We start from the raw sequence: 10,506 nt of genomic DNA on the forward strand, positions 1-10,506 counted from the left end.
TGCCCCCCTCCCCGTCCACACTCCCCCCCCTCCCCGTCCACACTCCCTCCATCCGCGTCCTCCCTCCCTGGGTGGGTGGGTCGCCCCCCTCCCTCCCTGGGTGGGTGGGGTCGCCCCCTCCCTCCCTGGGTGGGTGGGGTCGCCCCTCCCTCCCTGGGTGGGTGGGGTCGCCCCCCTCCCTCCCTGGGTGGGTGGGGTCGCCCCCTCCCTCCCTGGGTGGTGGGGTCGCCCCCTCCCTCCCTGGGTGGGTGGGGTCGCTCCCTCCCTGGGTGGGTGGGTGGGGTCGCTCCCTCCCTGGGTGGGTGGGTGGGGTCGCTCCCTCCCTGGGTGGGGTCGCTCCCTCCCTGGGTGGCTGGCTCCCTCCCTCCCTGGGTGGCTGGCTCCCTCCCTCCCTGGGTGGCTGGCTCCCTCCCTCCCTGGGTGGCTGGCTCCCTCCCTCCCTGGGTGGCTGGCTCCCTCCCTCCCTGGGTGGCTGGCTCCCTCCCTCCCTGGGTGGCTGGCTCCCTCCCTCCCTGGGTGGCTGGCTCCCTCCCTCCCTGGGTGGCTGGCTCCCTCCCTCCCTGGGTGGCTGGCTCCCTCCCTCCCTGGGTGGCTGGCTCCCTCCCTCCCTGGGTGGCTGGCTCCCTCCCTCCCTGGGTGGCTGGCTCCCTCCCTCCCTGGGTGGCTGGCTCCCTCCCTCCCTGGGTGGCTGGCTCCCTCCCTCCCTGGGTGGCTGGCTCCCTCCCTCCCTGGGTGGCTGGCTCCCTCCCTCCCTGGGTGGCTGGCTCCCTCCCTCCCTGGGTGGCTGGCTCCCTCCCCTCCCTGGGTGGCTGGCTCCCTCCCTCCCTGGGTGGCTGGCTCCCTCCCTCCCTGGGTGGCTGGCTCCCTCCCTCCCTGGGTGGGTGGGTGGCTCGCTCCCTCCCTCCCTGGGTGGGTGGGTGGCTCGCTCCCTCCCTCGGTGGGTGGGTGGCTCGCTCCCTCCCTCCCTGGGTGGGTGGGTGGCTCGCTCCCTCCCTCCCTGGGTGGGTGGGTGGCTCGCTCCCTCCCTCCCTGGGTGGGTGGGTGGCTCGCTCCCTCCCTCCCTGGGTGGGTGGGTGGCTCGCTCCCTCCCTCCCTGGGTGGGTGGGTGGCTCGCTCCCTCCCTCCCTGGGTGGGTGGGTGGCTCGCTCCCTCCCTCCCTGGGTGGGTGGGTGGCTCGCTCCCTCCCTCCCTGGGTGGGTGGGTGGCTCGCTCGCTCCCTCCCTCCCTGGGTGGGTGGGTGGCTCGCTCCCTCCCTCCCTGGGTGGGTGGGTGGCTCGCTCCCTCCCTCCCTGGGTGGGTGGGTGGCTCGCTCCCTCCCTCCCTGGGTGGGTGGGTGGCTCGCTCCCTCCCTCCCTGGGTGGGTGGGTGGCTCGCTCCCTCCCTCCCTGGGTGGGTGGGTGGCTCGCTCCCTCCCTCCCTGGGTGGGTGGGTGGCTCGCTCCCTCCCTCCCTGGGTGGGTGGGTGGCTCGCTCCCTCCCTCCCTGGGTGGGTGGGTGGCTCGCTCCCTCCCTCCCTGGGTGGGTGGGTGGCTCGCTCCCTCCCTCCCTGGGTGGGTGGGTGGCTCGCTCCCTCCCTCCCTGGGTGGGTGGGTGGCTCGCTCCCTCCCTCCCTGGGTGGGTGGGTGGCTCGCTCCCTCCCCTCCCTGGGTGGGTGGGTGGCTCGCTCCCTCCCTCCCTGGGTGGGTGGGTGGCTCGCTCCCTCCCTCCCTGGGTGGGTGGGTGGCTCGCTCCCTCCCTCCCTGGGTGGGTGGGTGGCTCGCTCCCTCCCTCCCTGGGTGGGTGGGTGGCTCGCTCCCTCCCTCCCTGGGTGGGTGGGTGGCTCGCTCCCTCCCTCCCTGGGTGGGTGGGTGGCTCGCTCCCTCCCTCCCTCCCTGGGTGGGTGGGTGGCTCGCTCCCTCCCTCCCTGGGTGGGTGGGTGGCTCGCTCCCTCCCTCCCTGGGTGGGTGGGTGGCTCCCTCCCTCCCTCCCTGGGTGGGTGGCTCCCTCCCTCCCTCCCTGGGTGGGTGGCTCCCTCCCTCCCTCCCTGGGTGGGTGGCTCCCTCCCTCCCTCCCTCCCTGGGTGGGTCGCTCCCTCCCTCCCTCCCTCGGTGGGTCGCTCCCTCCCTCCCTCCCTGGGTGGGTCGCTCCCTCCCTCCCTCCCTCGGTGGGTCGCTCCCTCCCTCCCTCCCTGGGTGGGTCGCTCCCTCCCTCCCTCGGTGGGTCGCTCCCTCCCTCCCTCCTCGGTGGGTCGCTCCCTCCCTCCCTCCCTCGGTGGGTCGCTCCCTCCCTCCCTCCCTCGGTGGGTCGCTCCCTCCCTCCCTCCCTCGGTGGGTCGCTCCCTCCCTCCCTCCTCTCGGTGGGTCGCTCCCTCCCTCCCTCCCTCGGTGGGTCGCTCCCTCCCTCCCTCCCTCGGTGGGTCGCTCCCTCCCTCCCTCCCTCGGTGGGTCGCTCCCTCCCTCCCTCCCTCGGTGGGTCGCTCCCTCCCTCCCTCCCTCGGTGGGTCGCTCCCTCCCTCCCTCCCTCGGTGGGTCGCTCCCTCCCTCCCTCCCTCGGTGGGTCGCTCCCTCCCTCCCTCCCTCGGTGGGTCGCTCCCTCCCTCCCTCCCTCGGTGGGTCGCTCCCTCCCTCCCTCCCTCGGTGGGTCGCTCCCTCCCTCCCTCCCTCGGTGGGTCGCTCCCTCCCTCCCTCCCTCGGTGGGTCGCTCCCTCCCTCCCTCCCTCGGTGGGTCGCTCCCTCCCTCCCTCCCTCGGTGGGTCGCTCCCTCCCTCCCTCCCTCGGTGGGTCGCTCCCTCCCTCCCTCCCTCGGTGGGTCGCTCCCTCCCTCCCTCCCTCGGTGGGTCGCTCCCTCCCTCCCTCCCTCGGTGGGTCGCTCCCTCCCTCCCTCCCTCGGTGGGTCGCTCCCTCCCTCCCTCCCTCGGTGGGTCGCTCCCTCCCTCCCTCCCTCGGTGGGTCGCTCCCTCCCTCCCTCCCTCGGTGGGTCGCTCCCTCCCTCCCTCCCTCGGTGGGTCGCTCCCTCCCTCCCTCCCTCGGTGGGTCGCTCCCTCCCTCCCTCCCTCGGTGGGTCGCTCCCTCCCTCCCTCCCTCGGTGGGTCGCTCCCTCCCTCCCTCCCTCGGTGGGTCGCTCCCTCCCTCCCTCCCTCGGTGGGTCGCTCCCTCCCTCCCTCCCTCGGTGGGTCGCTCCCTCCCTCCCTCCCTCGGTGGGTCGCTCCCTCCCTCCCTCCCTCGGTGGGTCGCTCCCTCCCTCCCTCCCTCGGTGGGTCGCTCCCTCCCTCCCTCCCTCGGTGGGTCGCTCCCTCCCTCCCTCCCTCGGTGGGTCGCTCCCTCCCTCCCTCCCTCGGTGGGTCGCTCCCTCCCTCCCTCCCTCGGTGGGTCGCTCCCTCCCTCCCTCCCTCGGTGGGTCGCTCCCTCCCTCCCTCCCTCGGTGGGTCGCTCCCTCCCTCCCTCCCTCGGTGGGTCGCTCCCTCCCTCCCTCCCTCGGTGGGTCGCTCCCTCCCTCCCTCGGTGGGTCGCTCCCTCCCTCCCTCGGTGGGTCGCTCCTCCCTCGGTGGGTCCCTCCCTCCCTCGGTGGGTCGCTCCCTCCCTCGGTGGGTCGCTCCCTCCCTCGGTGGGTCGCTCCCTCCCTCGGTGGGTCGCTCCCTCCCTCGGTGGGTCGCTCCCTCCCTCGGTGGGTCGCTCCCTCCCTCGGTGGGTCGCTCCCTCCCTCGGTGGGTCGCTCCCTCCCTCGGTGGGTCGCTCCCTCCCTCGGTGGGTCGCTCCCTCCCTCGGTGGGTCGCTCCCTCCCTCGGTGGGTCGCTCCCTCCCTCGGTGGGTCGCTCCCTCCCTCGGTGGGTCGCTCCCTCCCTCGGTGGGTCCCTCCCTCCCTCGGTGGGTCGCTCCCTCCCTCCCTCCCTCGGTGGGTCGCTCCCTCCCTCCCTCCCTCGGTGGGTCGCTCCCTCCCTCCCTCCCTCGGTGGGTCGCTCCCTCCCTCCCTCCCTCGGTGGGTCGCTCCCTCCCTCCCTCCCTCGGTGGGTCGCTCCCTCCCTCCCTCCCTCGGTGGGTCGCTCCCTCCCTCCCTCGGTGGGTCGCTCCCTCCCTCCCTGGTGGCTGGCTCGCTCCCTCCCTCCCTGGGTGGGTGGCTGGCTCCCTCCCTCCCTCCCTGGGTGGGTGGCTGGCTCCCTCCCTCCCTCCCTGGTGGGTGGCTGGCTCCCTCCCTCCCTCCCTGGGTGGGTGGCTGGCTCCCTCCCTCCCTGGGTGGGTGGCTGGCTCCCTCCCTCCCTGGGTGGGTGGCTGGCTCCCTCCCTCCCTGGGTGGGTGGCTGGCTCCCTCCCTCCCTGGGTGGGTGGCTGGCTCCCTCCCTCCCTGGGTGGGTGGCTGGCTCCCTCCCTCCCTGGGTGGGTGGCTGGCTCCCTCCCTGGGTGGGTGGCTGGCTCCCTCCCTCCCTGGGTGGGTGGCTGGCTCCCTCCCTCCCTGGGTGGGTGGCTGGCTCCCTCCCTCCCTGGGTGGGTGGCTGGCTCCCTCCCTCCCTGGGTGGGTGGCTGGCTCCCTCCCTCCCTGGGTGGGTGGCTGGCTCCCTCCCTCCCTCCCTGGGTGGGTGGCTGGCTCCCTCCCTCCCTGGGTGGGTGGCTGGCTCCCTCCCTCCCTGGGTGGGTGGCTGGCTCCCTCCCTCCCTGGGTGGGTGGCTGGCTCCCTCCCTCCCTGGGTGGGTGGCTGGCTCCCTCCCTCCCTGGGTGGGTGGCTCGCTCCCTCCCTCCCTGGGTGGGTGGCTGGCTCCCTCCCTCCCTGGGTGGGTGGCTCGCTCCCTCCCTCCCTGGGTGGGTGGCTCGCTCCCTCCCTCCCTGGGTGGGTGGCTCGCTCCCTCCCTCCCTGGGTGGGTGGCTGGCTCCCTCCCTCCCTGGGTGGGTGGCTGGCTCCCTCCCTCCCTGGGTGGGTGGCTGGCTCCCTCCCTCCCTGGGTGGGTGGCTGGCTCCCTCCCTCCCTGGGTGGGTGGCTGGCTCCCTCCCTCCCTGGGTGGGTGGCTGGCTCCCTCCCTCCCTGGGTGGGTGGCTGGCTCCCTCCCTCCCTGGGTGGGTGGCTGGCTCCCTCCCTCCCTGGGTGGGTGGCTCGCTCCCTCCCTCCCTCCCTGGGTGGGTGGCTCGCTCCCTCCCTCCCTCCCTCCCTGGGTGGGTGGCTCGCTCCCTCCCTCCCTCCCTGGGTGGGTGGCTCGCTCCCTCCCTCCCTCCCTGGGTGGGTGGCTCGCTCCCTCCCTCCCTGGGTGGGTGGCTCGCTCCCTCCCTCCCTGGGTGGCTCGCTCCCTCCCTCCCTGGGTGGGTGGCTCGCTCCCTCCCTCCCTGGGTGGGTGGCTCGCTCCCTCCCTCCCTGGGTGGGTGGCTCGCTCCCCTCCCTCCCTGGGTGGGTGGCTCGCTCCCTCCCTCCCTGGGTGGGTGGCTCGCTCCCTCCCTCCCTGGGTGGGTGGCTCGCTCCCTCCCTCCCTGGGTGGGTGGCTCGCTCCCTCCCTCCCTGGGTGGGTGGCTCGCTCCCTCCCTCCCTGGGTGGGTGGCTCGCTCCCTCCCTCCCTGGGTGGGTGGCTCGCTCCCTCCCTCCCTGGGTGGGTGGCTCGCTCCCTCCCTCCCTCCCTGGGTGGGTGGCTCGCTCCCTCCCTCCCTGGGTGGGTGGCTCGCTCCCTCCCTCCCTGGGTGGGTGGCTCGCTCCCTCCCTCCCTGGGTGGGTGGCTCGCTCCCTCCCTCCCTGGGTGGGTGGCTCGCTCCCTCCCTCCCTGGGTGGGTGGCTCGCTCCCTCCCTCCCTGGGTGGGTGGCTCGCTCCCTCCCTCCCTGGGTGGGTGGCTCGCTCCCTCCCTCCCTGGGTGGGTGGCTCGCTCCCTCCCTCCCTGGGTGGGTGGCTCGCTCCCTCCCTGGGTGGGTGGCTGGCTCCCTCCCTCCCTGGGTGGGTGGCTCGCTCCCTCCCTCCCTGGGTGGGTGGCTCGCTCCCTCCCTCCCTGGGTGGATGGCTCGCTCCCTCCCTCCCTGGGTGGGTGGCTCGCTCCCTCCCTCCCTGGGTGGGTGGCTCGCTCCCTCCCTCCCTGGGTGGGTGGCTCGCTCCCTCCCTCCCTGGGTGGGTGGCTCGCTCCCTCCCTCCCTGGGTGGGTGGCTCGCTCCCTCCCTCCCTCCGTGGGTGGGTGGCTCGCTCCCTCCCTCCCTCCGTGGGTGGGTGGCTCGCTCCCTCCCTCCCTCCGTGGGTGGGTGGCTCGCTCCCTCCCTCCCTGGGTGGGTGGCTCGCTCCCTCCCTCCCTCCCTGGGTGGGTGGCTCGCTCCCTCCCTCCCTGGGTGGGTGGCTCGCTCCCTCCCTCCCTGGGTGGGTGGCTCGCTCCCTCCCTCCCTGGTGGGTGGCTAGCTCCCTCCCTCCCTGGGTGGGTGGCTCGCTCCCTCCCTCCCTGGGTGGGTGGCTCGCTCCCTCCCTCCCTGGGTGGGTGGCTCGCTCCCTCCCTCCCTGGGTGGGTGGCTCGCTCCCTCCCTCCCTCCCTGGGTGGGTGGCTCCTCCCTCCCTGGGTGGGTGGCTCGCTCCCTCCCTCCCTGGGTTTGTGGCTCCCTCCCTCCCTCCCTCCCTGGGTTTGTGGCTCCCTCCCTCCCTGGGTGGGTGGCTCGCTCCCTCCCTCCCTGGGTGGGTGGGTGGCTCGCTCCCTCCCTCCCTGGGTGGGTGGCTCGCTCCCTCCCTGGGTGGGTGGCTGGCTCCCTCCCTCCCTGGGTGGGTGGCTCGCTCCCTCCCTCCCTGGGTGGGTGGCTCGCTCCCTCCCTGGGTGGGTGGCTGGCTCCCTCCCTCCCTGGGTGGGTGGCTGGCTCGCTCCCTCCCTCCCTGGGTGGGTGGCTCCCTCCCTCCCTGGGTGGGTGGCTGGCTCCCTCCCTCCCTGGGTGGGTGGCTGGCTCCCTCCCTCCCTGGGTGGGTGGCTGGCTCCCTCCCTCCCTGGGTGGGTGGCTGGCTCCCTCCCTCCCTGGGTGGGTGGCTGGCTCCCTCCCTCCCTGGGTGGGTGGCTGGCTCCCTCCCTCCCTGGGTGGGTGGCTGGCTCCCTCCCTCCCTGGGTGGGTGGCTGGCTCCCTCCCTCCCTGGGTGGGTGGCTGGCTCCCTCCCTCCCTGGGTGGGTGGCTGGCTCCCTCCCTCCCTGGGTGGGTGGCTGGCTCCCTCCCTCCCTGGGTGGGTGGCTGGCTCCCTCCCTCCCTGGGTGGGTGGCTGGCTCCCTCCCTCCCTGGGTGGGTGGCTGGCTCCCTCCCTCCCTGGGTGGGTGGCTGGCTCCCTCCCTCCCTGGGTGGGTGGCTGGCTCCCTCCCTCCCTGGGTGGGTGGCTGGCTCCCTCCCTCCCTGGGTGGGTGGCTGGCTCCCTCCCTCCCTGGGTGGGTGGCTGGCTCCCTCCCTCCCTGGGTGGGTGGCTGGCTCCCTCCCTCCCTGGGTGGGTGGCTGGCTCCCTCCCTCCCTGGGTGGGTGGCTGGCTCCCTCCCTCCCTGGGTGGGTGGCTGGCTCCCTCCCTCCCTGGGTGGGTGGCTGGCTCCCTCCCTCCCTGGGTGGGTGGCTGGCTCCCTCCCTCCCTGGGTGGGTGGCTGGCTCCCTCCCTCCCTGGGTGGGTGGCTGGCTCCCTCCCTCCCTGGGTGGGTGGCTGGCTCCCTCCCTCCCTGGGTGGGTGGCTGGCTCCCTCCCTCCCTGGGTGGGTGGCTGGCTCCCTCCCTCCCTGGGTGGGTGGCTGGCTCCCTCCCTCCCTGGGTGGGTGGCTGGCTCCCTCCCTCCCTGGGTGGGTGGCTGGCTCCCTCCCTCCCTGGGTGGGTGGCTGGCTCCCTCCCTCCCTGGGTGGGTGGCTGGCTCCCTCCCTCCCTGGGTGGGTGGCTGGCTCCCTCCCTCCCTGGGTGGGTGGCTGGCTCCCTCCCTCCCTGGGTGGGTGGCTGGCTCCCTCCCTCCCTGGGTGGGTGGCTGGCTCCCTCCCTCCCTGGGTGGGTGGCTGGCTCCCTCCCTCCCTGGGTGGGTGGCTGGCTCCCTCCCTCCCTGGGTGGGTGGCTGGCTCCCTCCCTCCCTGGGTGGGTGGCTGGCTCCCTCCCTCCCTGGGTGGGTGGCTGGCTCCCTCCCTCCCTGGGTGGGTGGCTGGCTCCCTCCCTCCCTGGGTGGGTGGCTGGCTCCCTCCCTCCCTGGGTGGGTGGCTGGCTCCCTCCCTCCCTGGGTGGGTGGCTGGCTCCCTCCCTCCCTGGGTGGGTGGCTGGCTCCCTCCCTCCCTGGGTGGGGTGGCTGGCTCCCTCCCTCCCTGGTGGGTGGCTGGCTCCCTCCCTCCCTGGGTGGGTGGCTGGCTCCCTCCCTCCCTGGGTGGGTGGCTGGCTCCCTCCCTCCCTGGGTGGCTGGCTGGCTCCCTCCCTCCCTGGGTGGCTGGCTGGCTCCTCCCTCCCTGGGTGGCTGGCTGGCTCCCTCCCTCCCTGGGTGGCTGGCTGGCTCCCTCCCTCCCTGGGTGGCTGGCTGGCTCCCTCCCTCCCTGGGTGGGTGCTGGCTCCTCCCTCCCTCCCTGGGTGGGTGGCTGGCTCCCTCCCTCCCTCCCTGGGTGGGTGGCTCGCTCCCTCCCTCCCTCCTGGGTGGGTGGCTCGCTCCCTCCCCCTCCCTGGCCCTCCCCCTCCCCCCTCCCCTGGGTGGGTGGCTCGCTCCCTCCCTCCCTCCCTGGGTGGGTGGCTCGCTCCCTCCCTGGGTGGGTGGCTCCCTCCCTCCCTCCCTGGGTGGGTGGCTGGCTCCCTCCCTCCCTGGGTGGGTGGCTCGCTCCCTCCCTCCCTCCCTGGTGGGTGGCTCGCTCCCTCCCTCCCTCCCTCCCTGGGTGGGTGGCTCGCTCCCTCCCTCCCTCCCTCCCTGGGTGGGTGGCTCGCTCCCTCCCTCCCTGGGTGGGTGGCTCGCTCCCTCCCTCCCTGGGTGGGTGCTCGCTCCCTCGCTCCCTCCCTGGGTGGGTGGCTCGCTCCCTCCCTCCCTCCCTCCCTGGGTGGGTGGCTCGCTCCCTCCCTCCCTCCCTCCCTGGGTGGGTGGCTCGCTCCCTCCCTCCCTGGGTGGGTGGCTCGCTCCCTCCCTCCCTGGGTGGGTGGCTCGCTCCCTCGCTCCCTCCCTGGGTGGGTGGCTCGCTCCCTCCCTCCCTGGGTGGGTGGCTCGCTCCCTCCCTCCCCTGGGTGGGTGGCTCGCTCCCTCCCTCCCTGGGTGGGTGGCTCGCTCCCTCCCTCCCTGGGTGGGTGGCTCGCTCCCTCCCTCCCTGGGTGGGTGGCTCGCTCCCTCCCTCCCTGGGTGGGTGGCTCGCTCCCTCCCTCCCTGGGTGGGTGGCTCGCTCCCTCCCTCCCTGGGTGGGTGGCTCGCTCCCCTCCCTGGGTGGGTGGCTCGCTCCCTCCCTCCCTGGGTGGGTGGCTCGCTCCCTCCCTCCCTGGGTGGGTGGCTCGCTCCCTCCCTCCCTGGGTGGGTGGCTCGCTCCCTCCCTCCCTGGGTGGGTGGCTCGCTCCCTCCCTCCCTGGGTGGGTGGCTCGCTCCCTCCCTCCCTCCCTGGGTGGGTGGCTCGCTCCCTCCCTCCCTGGTGGGTGGCTCGCTCCCTCCCTCCCTGGGTGGGTGGCTCGCTCCCTCCCTCCCTCCCTGGGTGGGTGGCTCGCTCCCTCCCTCCCTGGGTGGGTGGCTCGCTCCCTCCCTGGGTGGGTGGCTCGCTCCCTCCCTCCCTGGGTGGGTGGCTCGCTCCCTCCCTCCCTGGGTGGGTGGCTCGCTCCCTCCCTCCCTCCCTGGGTGGGTGGCTCGCTCCCTCCCTCCCTGGGTGGGTGGCTCGCTCCCTCCCTCCCTGGGTGGGTGGCTCGCTCCCTCCCTCCCTGGGTGGGTGGCTCGCTCCCTCCCTCCCTGGGTGGGTGGCTCGCTCCCTCCCTCCCTGGGTGGGTGGCTCGCTCCCTCCCTCCCTGGGTGGGTGGCTCGCTCCCTCCCTCCCTGGGTGGGTGGCTCGCTCCCTCCCTCCCTGGGTGGGTGGCTCGCTCCCTCCCTCCCTGGGTGGGTGGCCCGCTCCCTCCCTCCCTGGGTGGGTGGCTCGCTCCCTCCCTCCCTGGGTGGGTGGCTCGCTCCCTCCCTCCCTGGGTGGGTGGCTCGCTCCCTCCCTCCCTGGGTGGGTGGCTCGCTCCCTCCCTCCCTGGGTGGGTGGCTCGCTCCCTCCCTCCCTGGGTGGGTGGCTCGCTCCCTCCCTCCCTGGGTGGGTGGCTCGCTCCCTCCCTCCCTGGGTGGGTGGCTCGCTCCCTCCCTCCCTCCGTGGGTGGGTGGCTCGCTCCCTCCCTCCCTCCGTGGGTGGGTGGCTCGCTCCCTCCCTCCCTCCGTGGGTGGGTGGCTCGCTCCCTCCCTCCCTCCGTGGGTGGGTGGCTCGCTCCCTCCCTCCCTCCCTGGGTGGGGGCTCGCTCCCTCCCTCCCTGGGTGGTGGCTCGCTCCCTCCCTCCCTGGGTGGGTGGCTCGCTCCCTCCCTCCCTGGGTGGGTGGCTCGCTCCCCTCCCTCCCTGGGTGGGTGGCTCGCTCCCTCCCTCCCTGGGGGTGGCTCCTCCCCCTCCCTGGGTGGGTGGCTCGCTCCC

General features: G+C 75.0%; 1 protein-coding gene across 3 annotated transcripts in view; it reads right to left on the reverse strand.

Annotated features, from left to right (window-relative positions):
* ccdc102a (coiled-coil domain containing 102A) overlaps nucleotides 1–10,506 on the reverse strand; it is a 778,838-nt gene that overhangs the window by 212,558 nt on the left and 555,774 nt on the right. The window lies entirely within an intron of this gene.

The sequence above is a fragment of the Somniosus microcephalus genome, chromosome 6, assembly GCF_052327205.1.
Source record: "Somniosus microcephalus isolate GS21.2 chromosome 6, FLI_Smic_1.0, whole genome shotgun sequence".
Lineage (NCBI taxonomy): Eukaryota > Metazoa > Chordata > Chondrichthyes > Squaliformes > Somniosidae > Somniosus > Somniosus microcephalus.